The following is a 12,501-nucleotide window of genomic DNA, read 5'->3' as shown; positions in this document are numbered from 1 at the left end:
TTCCTCCTACTACCATCCATTTGTTTACTGAATGCAGTATTACTGACATTAGCTGTCTGTTCTCTCTGTCGTTTTCTTCATAGAAGATACGTCTGGCTTGGCCTTCTCTTTAGCTTGGATGTCTTCCTGAAGGAAGCTGAGCTGCTGCTGTAATAACTGAAATGTTCTCCTTCTATAGATGATACACTTGGCTCTGCCTTTCAGTGTTTGATCCTGTCTCTTTCCTATGCAGAGCTGTTGACTGATCTCTTGCTGCAACAAATTGCATGTGCTCAATTCCATCCCGTAGACTGGAAAATGAGCTCAGAGCTTATCTGCTTAGCTGTGTTCCTGTCCTAGAAGCTACTGCTGCCATTAACTCTCTACTGGTCCTCTGACACAGAATGTACTCCTGGACCAATGCTTTTGTGTTTAACTGTGTGCGTGCTCTGTATTTGGAAACTCCCAGGTGGTGGTGGCAGGTGGTCGTTCACACAGAGCCAGGTTCAGGTTCAGGTTCAGGTTCTACTGTTCTATTGTCCTTTTCATTGTCACTACATGCATGGTAAGTATGAAAGGTTGTTCCAAAGTCAACAACACTATGACACACGCTATGCTCACCCAGGAGGAGGTGATGCTGCCACTCAACACTTATTGCAATCAGATCTAAAAAAAAATGTTAAAAGTATATTGACTGTCATTTACTTGAGGAAATTCAATGAAATTATTCCATGAAAAAAAGTGAAAACTGCTAAAACCTGAGTTGGTTAGTATTATAATATATTTAATCTCTATTATTTTCAACCAAAGTTATTCCACAAGGCTCTTCAGACATTGTGAAAGGTCTAAAGAGCCACTTGTGACTCCGGAGTCGCAGGCTGCAGATCCCTTCACTAAAGCAAAGCAACAAACAACAACAACAACAAAACAAGACAAAGACGTTTCCCTTAAGCTAACAATCACAAGAGCAATTTTTGGAAGACAAAGATGCATTTGGAACAGATTCGTCAGAATGGACAAAGTAGATTCAGTCTTAGCTTACCATAGTGAGCAAACTTGGTTTGGTCAATTTATTTATTTTGCTGTTTTTCATTTCTAATTTCCATGGCTTGTCTTCATGTGGTTTTTGTATGAATTCTACTTTCCTAATTGTGACTCGAGCTGCTAGGCAGTGGTAAATGGAAAGTGTGCTAGTGTTACATTTGCTTGAATTAGAGAAACTCTAGGTGGTCTGTTTCTGTGTGATCGAGTGAGTTATCGCTATGGTGACACCAGCAGACCTGCTGTGTAGCTGTATAGTCAGATTACCACACATCTGCTTTAAACTGTAGCTGGTTAACATAACAAAGTTTAGAATTCTGCTTTTCAGTTAGTCCTCAAACAACTCAGTCCTGGTTTATGTCTGTGGTAGTGTGGTGGGCGGGGTTATTGGGCGTGGTTGTGGGAGAAAGCCCAAATCTAAGTGGTGTTGCTTGCCAAGTCTGTATGGTTCAATAAAAAGTACAGATGCAATAATAATAAAGAGCTGAAAGCCTTTTGAGCATTGACATGCTGCTTTCAGTGGATGCTAATAACTGGGATGTATTCCTAACCTGTTGAGTTTTGTCTTTATCAACATCTTTTTCAACACGCCTGAAGTAATTTCACTCAGAAACACCGCACAGCATGGAAGAGACATCGGGCATCTGCACTGGCCTTTTGACGTGTGAAAATGATTTAAATTCTGCTCTCCGAGGGATGAACTCGGCACCCAGCCGGCCCAATGTTCCCTTCTAGCATCTGAAATTAGCAGGACATTTTACTTTGAGCCTGAACCAAAAAGGCCCACCTCCTGAAAGAGGAGTAATGAGACAGGGCTCCATTTTTCTCTTTCAGCTTCCTGTTCTCACTGACTTAAGTGAGTCCCACAAGTATCCGATGATGGACAGTTTCATCGTTCTTCAAGGACTCAAGGACAGCATCACAATGATGTCTGCGGCTCTGAGCTTCTTCTTCTTCTTTTTTTTTTTTTTGTTCTTCTTCCAGACAGACAGCAAAGGCTGAGATATTTGATCAGCACAGTTCAGTCCTGTCTGTGTTCATCAACTGAAACTAAAACCCAACCCAGTGTTTGAAAACTGGATGGAGAGTTTGACCACTGAAGGATCAGGGATAACTTGAAATGCAGGAGGACAGTCAAGCTAACTGAGTCAGTCAAAGAACTTTAACTGGATTACAAACAATAAAAAACACAAAAGATATAAAATATGTTATTATTATTATTATTATTATTATTATTATTATTATTATTATTATTATTATTATTATTATTATTATTATTATGTTGTGGGAGTGCAATTCCTCCTTCATATAGATAACATTTCAGCCATCAAACTTCACTAATAACATAATTAAAGTAACAACTGTGCTCAGTTACTTGAGAAGCAAAAAACAATGACATCCAGCTACAACCAAATATTTATACACTGCATAAAAAAATAATCAGACTAAACTCTTAGATTTACCAACACTTTTGTTTCTTTTGTAAAACACCAGAATAATGGGAGAGATCAATTTGGGGAACTTTTTTTATTTAAAGTTAAAACTAAAAAAGAAAACTCTTTCCTGAGCACATGGTAGAACTGCCTTTCAAATTATATGAGTGCTGATAGGTTCTACTATTGCCTTAGTTTGTCACTCACTAAAATTGCACAAGTTAATTATCTTACTCAATCAAATAATGAACACTAAACATTTTGAGGCAATGAGTTTGCATATTGTTTTGTTTTGTTTTTTTAAGTAAGAAGAACTAATCAGGTTTTCTGGTGTGTGTGAAATGTGGAGGAGCGAGCCATCTGCCCCAGACAGCAGCAGCAGCGACGTTCTGCAGGGACAGAACCTGGTTCTGGGGCCAGAGTAGATGTTTTCAGAGCTAACCAACATCATCACAGCAGCTGGTGGAAAGTTTCACATCTACAAAAATTACATTTCACTCCTCCCCTCGTGTGTTTTCTGGTGTGGGTGATATAAGCGCTGCATATTGCTGCATTATGAATACGTGTGAAAGATACAGATAAGTGAGTCAAACTCTTTTTTTCCAGTAGTAAACGTCGCTGCCTGGGTGGAAGCTGTTTAGAAATGGCAGTGGGGACATTTTAATTACACCCACACCTTATAATAGAAACATCAGAAAGTGTCCCAGCAATAAGACACATTCCACCTTCCGGCTAAAATAGGAGCTGATGTGCAGATGGCAAATACATTGTTCCACAGAGCCGATTCCCGTCCATCCCACGGCGGTCCGGTTAAATAGGAACAAATAGCAGCCGTGTCATAATCACTGCTAGAACCAGCTCTAATGTCATTACTTTGCTAAGTAATTGAAAAAAAAATGCAGCAGGCCGCCATCAGGCATTCTGTGCAAGTAGAATGAGATTATTAAGACAGAGTATTATAACTTCATTTCTCATTCCCTTCCCCTGATTCTATTCTCTCTTTTGTCCTTTATTCTCCTCTTTCTTCCTCCAGCCTCGCTGTTCCTCTGTCCTTTGGTCCCATCTAAATTTGCTCCTATCAGCTCTACTGCGTGGGAGGAATGTAGTTTCCTCCTCTTCCTCCTTCTCCTCTTTTCTCTTGATCCTGCTACTTCTCTTCATTTCTTACACTTTTTTCCCTCTCTTGTGGCCGTGCGACGTGTGCATGAGAGAATGAGAGTGTGAGTATGAGAGGCTTTGAGCCAGAGAGGGTTGATGGAGACAGAATGAAAAGGGGAAAGGCATGGCGAGGGAAACTGCATGACAATGACAAAGAGAGGGAAATATATGCATAAGAACAGTCTCGGTGTGTGTCTGTGTGTGGGGGGGGAGGGGGGGGGAGCACCCAAAAGTGAGAGAGAGATGGAGGAAAGCAGAGGCCTTTCTGATCACTAACTTGGTGTCCTACTTACAGCACACTCAAAAGAAAGCAACCCTGAGCTGTGATATGACACCCAAAGCAGACAGACTCAGGAATAAAACCCGTTCATACACAAATACATATGAGATGATGGCGTCTGTCAAAACTCCTCACTTTTTCTGTCTCTTTATCTCAAATGGGATCTAGGAAACTCCTACTTGTAAGACCAAAGTTAACATCCACTCATCGGCATGAATGTATTCATTCTAGTCTTCTAATGGTGCATTTAAAGGGGCAGTGTTATGTTTTTCAGGCACATAGTGTCATTTTATACCACAATCAAGTACCTAAAAATACCGTATGTATCAAAAATGACATAAAATCTTTTGACTTTGTAATTTAACACATTGAAATTGGGCCTCTGTCTCTTTAAAAACTCCTGCTCTTACAGAAACTTCGTCTTCAGGAAGTCATCACAGCATTGCTCCTCTATCAACACTTTAACAACCTTTTTCCAGCGTTTCACTGAGAAGCAGCTGCTATAATGAGCTAAGCAGTTCTACAGTTCCACTAGGTGTTTGATAATTGCTAAGGGCTAGTCTGAAAGAGTTGAGTGGAGGAGTGGCAGGGGAGAGGGCGGCTCTGTGAGGAGGAAGCTCTTAACCAAGGAAGCTGCAGCTCTGAGGAGGAGCTCCGTCTTCAAAGGCGGGGCTAGGACCACCCAGGCGTTTTAACAGCTGAATGGTTGCCATAAAGCTCAAAAAAGTCAAATTTACATAATACTGCCCCTTTAGTAATCTGCAAAATGCGGATTACTAAACCTTCAATGAGTTTTAAAACCAAGAAATAGATTCAATCCAAACAGTGATGAGGGATCTTTACTCTGTTATTTTATATTTCTATCTTTGAGTAAATCTACTTGCTTTGACTGTCTGTCAGTTTGCTGCCCTTGCACAGACATTTCCCCACTGTGGAACAATAACAGCCAGTGCTGAAAATTAGCCGCTTCATAAAAAGGACAAAAACACCATAAAGATCCTTAAACACTCAATTAAACCCAATAATTAAGGGGGGAATTGCATTGGTTTTCCTTTTAATTCTAATCCCTTTTCCGGCTGTTGACGCTGGCAGGAGCTGAGAACCCCCTGGGTGCTCCCTCACTTTTCCTCCCCGTTTTAGAGCCTGGTGTGCCTGGACACACTCAGAGAAACACACGGTTGGAGCAGGAGTGGAGATGTGTCAGGAGGAAAGGGCAGCTCCCCCGAGCGCCCGCTTTTCTTCCTCTCTTCCTCATAAACACTTCCCTGACAGACACTTCCTCCGTCTTCAGCTCTTCAGGCTCACAGAAACACAGGTTTTATCTCAGAGGGAGCACACAAACAATAGGTTGTCTTGTTTACCATATTCCATACTCCATCTAGACTCCTTCAAGCTTCAGTTGATTCAGGTTAAAAAACATCAAACCAACATTCAGACAAGGAAAGCTTTGGAGGGAATATTCAAAGCAGAATGTGAAAGATAAAGGCTGTGGAGCTGGCACATAAAAAAAAAAACAGCACTCTATTAAATTATTCTGATGCTATCTTAAGAAATGATTGATTACTGTTTAACAGGCTATATATTGCTCCCACTTCCTGCAAGTCTGGGTTAAATATAAACTAGCGTTTGCAGTCTCTCTCCAAGACATTGGTACTTCAAAAAGGCTACCCACTCTCTGCTACCATTAATAGTGTTGGGCAGACAGCTTGTGTTGGAGAATGGCAACCCGACTGTTTATTCAGTCTGCCGCACGCCGCCAAGAGAGGAGACACACTCAAAGTTTGAAGGGAATACAGAATCCAAATCCTGCAGGCTGAAGCCAAAGGCAGTCCACATTCCCAACGCCTCTCTGGGCGGCCGCTTTCAGACCTGCTGGCCAACAAAACACAACTCGCTTCTTCATGAAGTCACAGATGGGAGAAAATGCGAGAAAAATTCTTTGAGGTATTTTTTTTTTCTGGCAGCATGAGATATTTAAACAACTTTCCATCCATCCATCCATCCATCCATTTTCTAACACTCTTGTCCCTAGTGGGGTCGGGAGGTGCTGGTGCCTATCTCCAGCTAACGTTCCAGGCGAGAGGACGTTAAACGACTTACTGTGCATTTTAATTCTAACAGGAAGACATCAAACACGTGGGAGGAAACATTTTGCAAATTGAACCGTTTTTGTAAAAACAAAACAAAGTCTAAATAGATATGTGGAACTGAAACAGAAGTCAGGAGGTTACCAGTGATACTCTTAGGACAGCCAGCATTTGTGATTTAATCCATCATAAATATGACTGGACTGAATACAGATGACACAGTAGAATCTCTTTCTAAGGCCAACAGCAACAGAACACAATACAGACACATCCTGGACTTTAAAGGTGCAGCATTGTGCAAAATTCACTTTTTTTAGCTCTACATTAAGCTATAATATTATTCCCTCATCAAAAACATACCTAGAGTGTTGCTTTGATTCTTTCATGCATTTTTGAGAAATTCTTTAATCTCCATGGCAACCATTCAGCTGTGCAAAACGCTTGGAGGAACCGTGCGCCGTCTTCGAGCTGCAGCTCAAAGACAGTTTCCAAGCTTCCTCCTCACAGAGCCGCCCTCTCCCTCTGACCTCCCAACTCAGCTCCTTCAGACTAGCCAGCAAAAATTAGCAAACACCTGGTGGAACTGAGCATCTGCTTGAGCTCATTCTAGCAGCTACTTCTCCGTACTACACTGCTAAAAACATTGTTAAAGGGTTAATAGAGGAGCCATGTTGTGATGACTTCCTGAAGGTAGAGTTTCAGAAAGAGCAGGGGTTTATAAAGAGACAGAGGCCCAATTTCAAGGCATTAAATGACAAAGTCAAATTTTTTTATGTCATGTTTGATATATATGGCATTTTTATGACAAAAGGTAACATAGTTACTTAAGTGTGCTATGAAATTATTCTATGTAGCTGGAAAACACATAATGCTCCCTTTTAATCACATTTTAATGTGACTGAAGTGTTTTTATTCCATTGTTCCTTAACTATCCCTCAGTCCCAGGAAGCTGTGAGTGGACACCGCGTGCGCTTTTACACTTTCTATGTTTTTCTGGATTTTTTTTGTCATTTCAGGAACTGCCAGGCTGATGGGACACTCACATCGCTCTTCCTGAGCGTCAACCTCAGACTGCGGGATGGTTAAATAACTTATGCAGCACCAGGCAGTAGGGATCGCATCAAGTGGATGATTCTTTACTCGGCATGATTTTTGAAGTTTTATGTTAACTAGTCGCAATCACATGACAGAATTGAATTTTTCCAAGAAGACGAAAGGATGTCAGATAGTTTGAATTACATCAGCAGTAACTTACAAAAGAGGAACAGCAAACCTGGCAAAGGCTACTGGAATAGTGTGCTATATATTACACGTCAGGCTCTTTTTCATCCACCCAACAGATTTTCAGCGTGATCAGCATCAGATAGCATGTCAAAAACACTCAGCAACAACTTATTTTGAAACATAATTTTAAAAATAACATCTCTAACATCAGGTCTACGGTCAGCTAAATGTTTATTTAGGAATCAACCTTGTCAGACTCGTCCAACCACAGACCAGACTCCAGGTTTCCTCTGAGAGTTCAGCTTATCCCCCAGGAGACGGTAAACTCAGCTGACTGACTCAGACATCTCCAGGTCTGAAGGCAAAGGCAGGGGAGAAAACGCATAACAAAAGTACTACTTCATGAATTAAGAAGTTAGGGGAAAATTACAAGAGGTTGGTGGATAATAGATGGGGAGGTTAAGGCAATAGAAAAAGTGGACATGTAAGAAATATTAGCAAAGAGGCAAAAATGAGGAGGGAGAGAAGCTGAAAGGGCAGCAGAGATGAGAGAGAATACAGCCGAGCAGAGGAAGCAGATGAAAGGAGACAGGGAGACAACCAGACTCAGATGTGATCAAAAATACATAAGAACCGTACAACTGAAGATGAACCTGACGCCCCTCAACCTGCTGCGGGGAGCGACAGAGACAGGATGGGGAATGACAGAGGATGACAGAGATCAGCTGACATCAACATGGATGGAGGCGATGCACAGAAACACAAAAAGCTCTCAATTTGAAATAAATCAATTACAGCCTCTCCTAACGATCCCCAGCTAGGAGAGGCTGGCCCTCTACCACTGCTTCCAGTCTCTCTTTCACTTCGGAGAAGAAATACAAGCTGCCGAGAAACAGCCCGGATAACCAGGAAGAGAAAAGCAAACAGCAGAGGCTGAATGTCTGTGCAGCAACACAAAATACACACAATTACTGGATAATAACTGGTGCTTTCAAAAAAACACTTAGGGATGCATGAACAGACCAAACACCTTACAAACACGCATTCCATAAAACACACAAGCAGTGCATGTTTGGGTTTTAGCAAGGTTTTGATGCTCTTATGATACCGCAATAAGTGTATGTTATTGTTCATGGGATACTTTGATCTCAGCCACATTCAGTGTAGAAGTTCTAATTGACAGACTGGACACACACACACTAATTTGATGCGATGCAACAGCAACCTGTGGGAACAGTTACAGGAAACGGTTTTAGATATGAGAGCTCTGCCGGACTGTTGAGATTAGCGTCCATCATTTGAATGCCTTTTCAATACAGCGTCATGGAGACAGCTCGTCTGCAGACATCCCCAGACCTCTGTCCTTCCCTCATGCTGATCTGAGACGACCCTCAGGCGTTCCTAAGGCAGCTACGAGATGTGAGCAGGTCTTGGGTGAGCCTTGAGGGCCTCCTCCACTGGGCCAGGTCTCAAATACCTCCCTAGAAAGGCATTTACAATCTTAGTAGGGACTAAACCCACCTTGACTTGCTTCAGAGAAGCACTGACATATCTGATGTTCTCCTAGAAAATCTCTAAAGGCAAAGTCTTTCCTGGAATGTCTTAGCTTAGGGTTTTATTTGACAGATATTGATTCTTGGCATTGCTGCACACAGGAAACATAAGTATGGTCAGACAGACAGATTGTCAACTCTAAAACTCCTTCAAAACACACAAAAACTGGTTTGGAAAACAGCTTTGAAAATGCCTGTGTCGTGTGTGTGTGTGTGTGGGTGGGGGGGGGGTGGGGGGGGGTGCGCGCGTGTGTGTGTGTGCGTGGGTGGGTGTGTGTGTGTGTGTGTTGGGGGGAGAGCAACAATGGCCTCAACATTGTTCGTTCTGAACCTTCAGCCAGTCCAATTTCTCTATTACTCCAGCATAACTGTTGCTTTATGTTATGAACTTCAATCTTCTTTATAGTTATAACTTATAATACAGTCTCTGGTCTCCTTAGTTTAACCCTCCCTTCGTCTACATCGGTCTCCAGCGGTCTCCAGCGGTCTCCAGCGGTCTCCAGCGGTCTTAAGCGTTTAAGCAGTCCGGCGGGGTTGACGGACCACTTAAAGCTGAGAGCAAACCCCATTCTGGCAAGTCCAAAGGCACCAACCCAAAGTATAAACCAAGCAGCCTGATAATTTCAGTCTTCAAGAATCCCAAATCCCACCCAGCCAACCCCACAGCCTCGCTGGACCTGTTCAACTGCTTTGATGACCTCAGCATGACAAACTGAGTAACCTCAGGGTTCTCAACCTGTGGTTCCAGGACAAAATGTTGTTTGTTGTTTATTCACAGTATGTATTTCACCCTTTTATTAGTTTTAAGGGCCACTTCAGCTTCATCACAATGTCAAATGTATTTAGGTTTTCTGGTAGATTATTAAATACTCCCCGTATATTTTGTGTCAAGAAAAAGTAAAACAATGCAAAATAATTTTTGTAATTTTGAGTGCCAGAAAGAGAGGCAGGGGCAGGTTTCATTCTGCCAAAGTTTCTCCATTGCTCCATGACATCTGACGGTGGAGCTGGTCAGAAAGTAGGCAAGGCTTTACCAAGACCCAGAAAATAATCTGTTCCTCTAACCTGGTACCTAAAAACCATGCCTTCTAAAATCTATTGTCTGTCCTTATACAAAGTCTAAGACAGTTTGGTGACCTGCCAAGATTGTGTTGGACTAAAGCTTAAGGTCACCATTAATGAGTTTTAACCAGAAACATCCAACTACTACAAAAGTAAAGCGAGTTATGAAGCTTAGCGTCTCTATTGCTGCTGAGGGATATTTCTGTGTTAACTCGTCACCACAGTAGAATGGAGCGTAGTGTGGAACAGGGAAACACACCTCAACCTTTTCAAAGCTTCTGTTGTTCACTTTCACAGCGAACGTCCAGCATCCCTCGGGTTGTTAGCTCTTCCTGTTTGTCTGCCTCATAGGTCAAAGCACCTCTAAACAGAACTTCTGGGTTCGCCTCTTCAGCCTAAGAAGCTCCTAAATACGCCTCCCTGGATGTTTGTTCCATGCTGGTGGACTTTTAAGCTTCCAGCAGCAGCTGATGGATGTTCAGGTGAGCTTCTACACAGAAGGGAGTGGCTGAGTATCTGTTATTACAGCAAGAAAAAAAAATGTCAACAACAATTTGTGGTGACCAAAAGAAGTCAATTTAAATTGATTTTGACACAAATGAGTATGTTTAATTATTTTTTTCTTTTTTTTTCCTTTAGAAATGACAACATCTAAGAATATAATAAGACCAACCTAATAGGTGTAGTGACCTGTTAATCACCTTAGGTGGCACTAGTGATGTCACAAAACAAGCCAGTTCTTTTGAACGGTTCTTTACTCGATAGAACTTCAGTCTCAGTAAAATCCATTCTGTTTGGTCCTTTTTTTTAAGACTGCCTGCTTATGACGCTCTGCACAAACCGCAATAGCTACAATGACTTTATTAAATTCAAAATAATATTTATGTATTTATTTAGCAAATAAATAAAAGAAAAGGGTTGGATGTATGAGGCTCGCTCATTGCTCACTTTTTGTTTTTGTCAGGTGTCTGGTGTATCGATATGTGGTCAGTGCTGCCCTGCCAAGCGCTCCGGCTCGGCCCCTGCTGTCATCTGTCCTGCATACTGCAAATTATTTCAAGATGTAGCCTGACATTCTTCAGCCAAGAGAAAGGCTTACAGGTGGAGCATGGAGGCTCTTCTATACTCGCTCTCATCTATCATTTTCACCACCTCTCTGTTTGTGACTAAGTTCCAGTCATTTTGCTTCTCCCCTAAACTGCAGTGGACTATCAGCTGTAATGTACCTCAGATGGCAGCCAATTTCTGTCTCTGCTGAGGCAGACAGAACGTCCTAAACCTTTTTCTGCCTCATCTGGATAATAAGGGGATCATAGAAAATACAGAAGTTTACATATAGCCCATAAAAAGGCTGGAGTTAGCTCAGGCCAAGCTTCTCTTGTTTCAGAGACGTTTAGTCACCAAACTTATTTCTACAAACTAAATGCCACAATAATGAGGGAAAGAATATGTCAGAGTTCAGAATTTGAATTTTACATACATTTCCTCAGTATTTGGTAACATTGCCTTTGGCTTGAGTCAAACATGTTGGGTTTTCTTCCACAAGCTTTTCCCAATGCTGGAGTTCTGGCCCATTCCTCCTGACAGAGCCAGCGTTACTGAGTCAGGGTTGTAGGATCTACTACAGCTTCTCTCCAGGACTGAGATCAGGACCTTGTGACGGCCGCGCCAGACCGGACTTCTTGTTGAAGTTAAGATGCTTCAAAGTGTGCAGCAAGATGCTGCAGATCAGTTTGTTGTGGAGAGCGTCATCTCTGCTGCCACCATCTGTTTGGGCAGCAGCATCAGAAAAAGGGGCCAAAAAAAACTCAACAACCTGATAAAAAAGGCTGGTTCTGTTCTAGTTCTGTTCTGGTTCTGTTCTGGTTCTGTTCTGGGGACGACTGTGGAACCTCTGGAGATGATGATGTAAAAAAGGATTCTTCATAAAATCAAGAAAACTATGGAAACCACTGAGCATTCTCTTCATGAGACTGTCTTGAGAAAACAGAGTATCTTCAGTCAGAATCTTCTTCAGATTCACCGTAACACAGGCCGCTACAGGAGATTCTTCCTGCCAAACCCCATCACCATCTACAATAACTCTTTGAGGAATTTGAATTAATGAGTTAGATCATTTAATTTCCCTATATGATCAAAAAGGTATTTTTGAATGTGATTTTGAACAGATGAATGCAGCAGCTTCCAGTGTCTGTTCCTCAGGACCAACCAGACTGATGCAGCTCCAGTCTGGGCTGATTTCTGCTGACTTCCCCATCAGTCAAAACAGAAATACATCCTTAAAGTCCATCCACAGGTGTTCCTCCAATTGTCTCAAATGTGTGCAGTTAACCTATCAGAAGTCTCCGAAGCTATGACATCATCATCTGTGCTTTCCCTCATTGTTTAAAGAGACAGTAATCAATGAGAATGACCTACATGTAGCATAACAACAGCTTACAGGAGTCATTCCTCCTATGCCAGCACAACTGTAGCTAGAGAGAGGCAATATGTGAAAGCACACTTAGGATGAAAAGGCTCTAGTCAAAGTCACACACTCCTCACTGAGCATACTTACAGTCTCAAATTTCCCAGAGGGAGGCTTGGACACAGAAACACACTCCCTGCTCTTTCACTCCAGCAAATCTCACTGATGTAATCTCATACTAATCTTAACTCTGACACTTACCCTCTCTAACTCTTCT

General features: G+C 42.0%; 1 protein-coding gene across 2 annotated transcripts in view; it reads right to left on the bottom strand.

Annotated features, from left to right (window-relative positions):
- LOC102223256 (carbonic anhydrase-related protein 10-like) overlaps window positions 1-12,501 on the bottom strand; it is an 86,837-nt gene that overhangs the window by 70,035 nt on the left and 4,301 nt on the right. The window lies entirely within an intron of this gene.

Source organism: Xiphophorus maculatus, chromosome 16, assembly GCF_002775205.1.
Source record: "Xiphophorus maculatus strain JP 163 A chromosome 16, X_maculatus-5.0-male, whole genome shotgun sequence".
NCBI lineage: Eukaryota > Metazoa > Chordata > Actinopteri > Cyprinodontiformes > Poeciliidae > Xiphophorus > Xiphophorus maculatus.
Note: the sequence above shows the minus strand (reverse complement) of the source record. Positions and strands in the feature narration are given on the sequence as shown.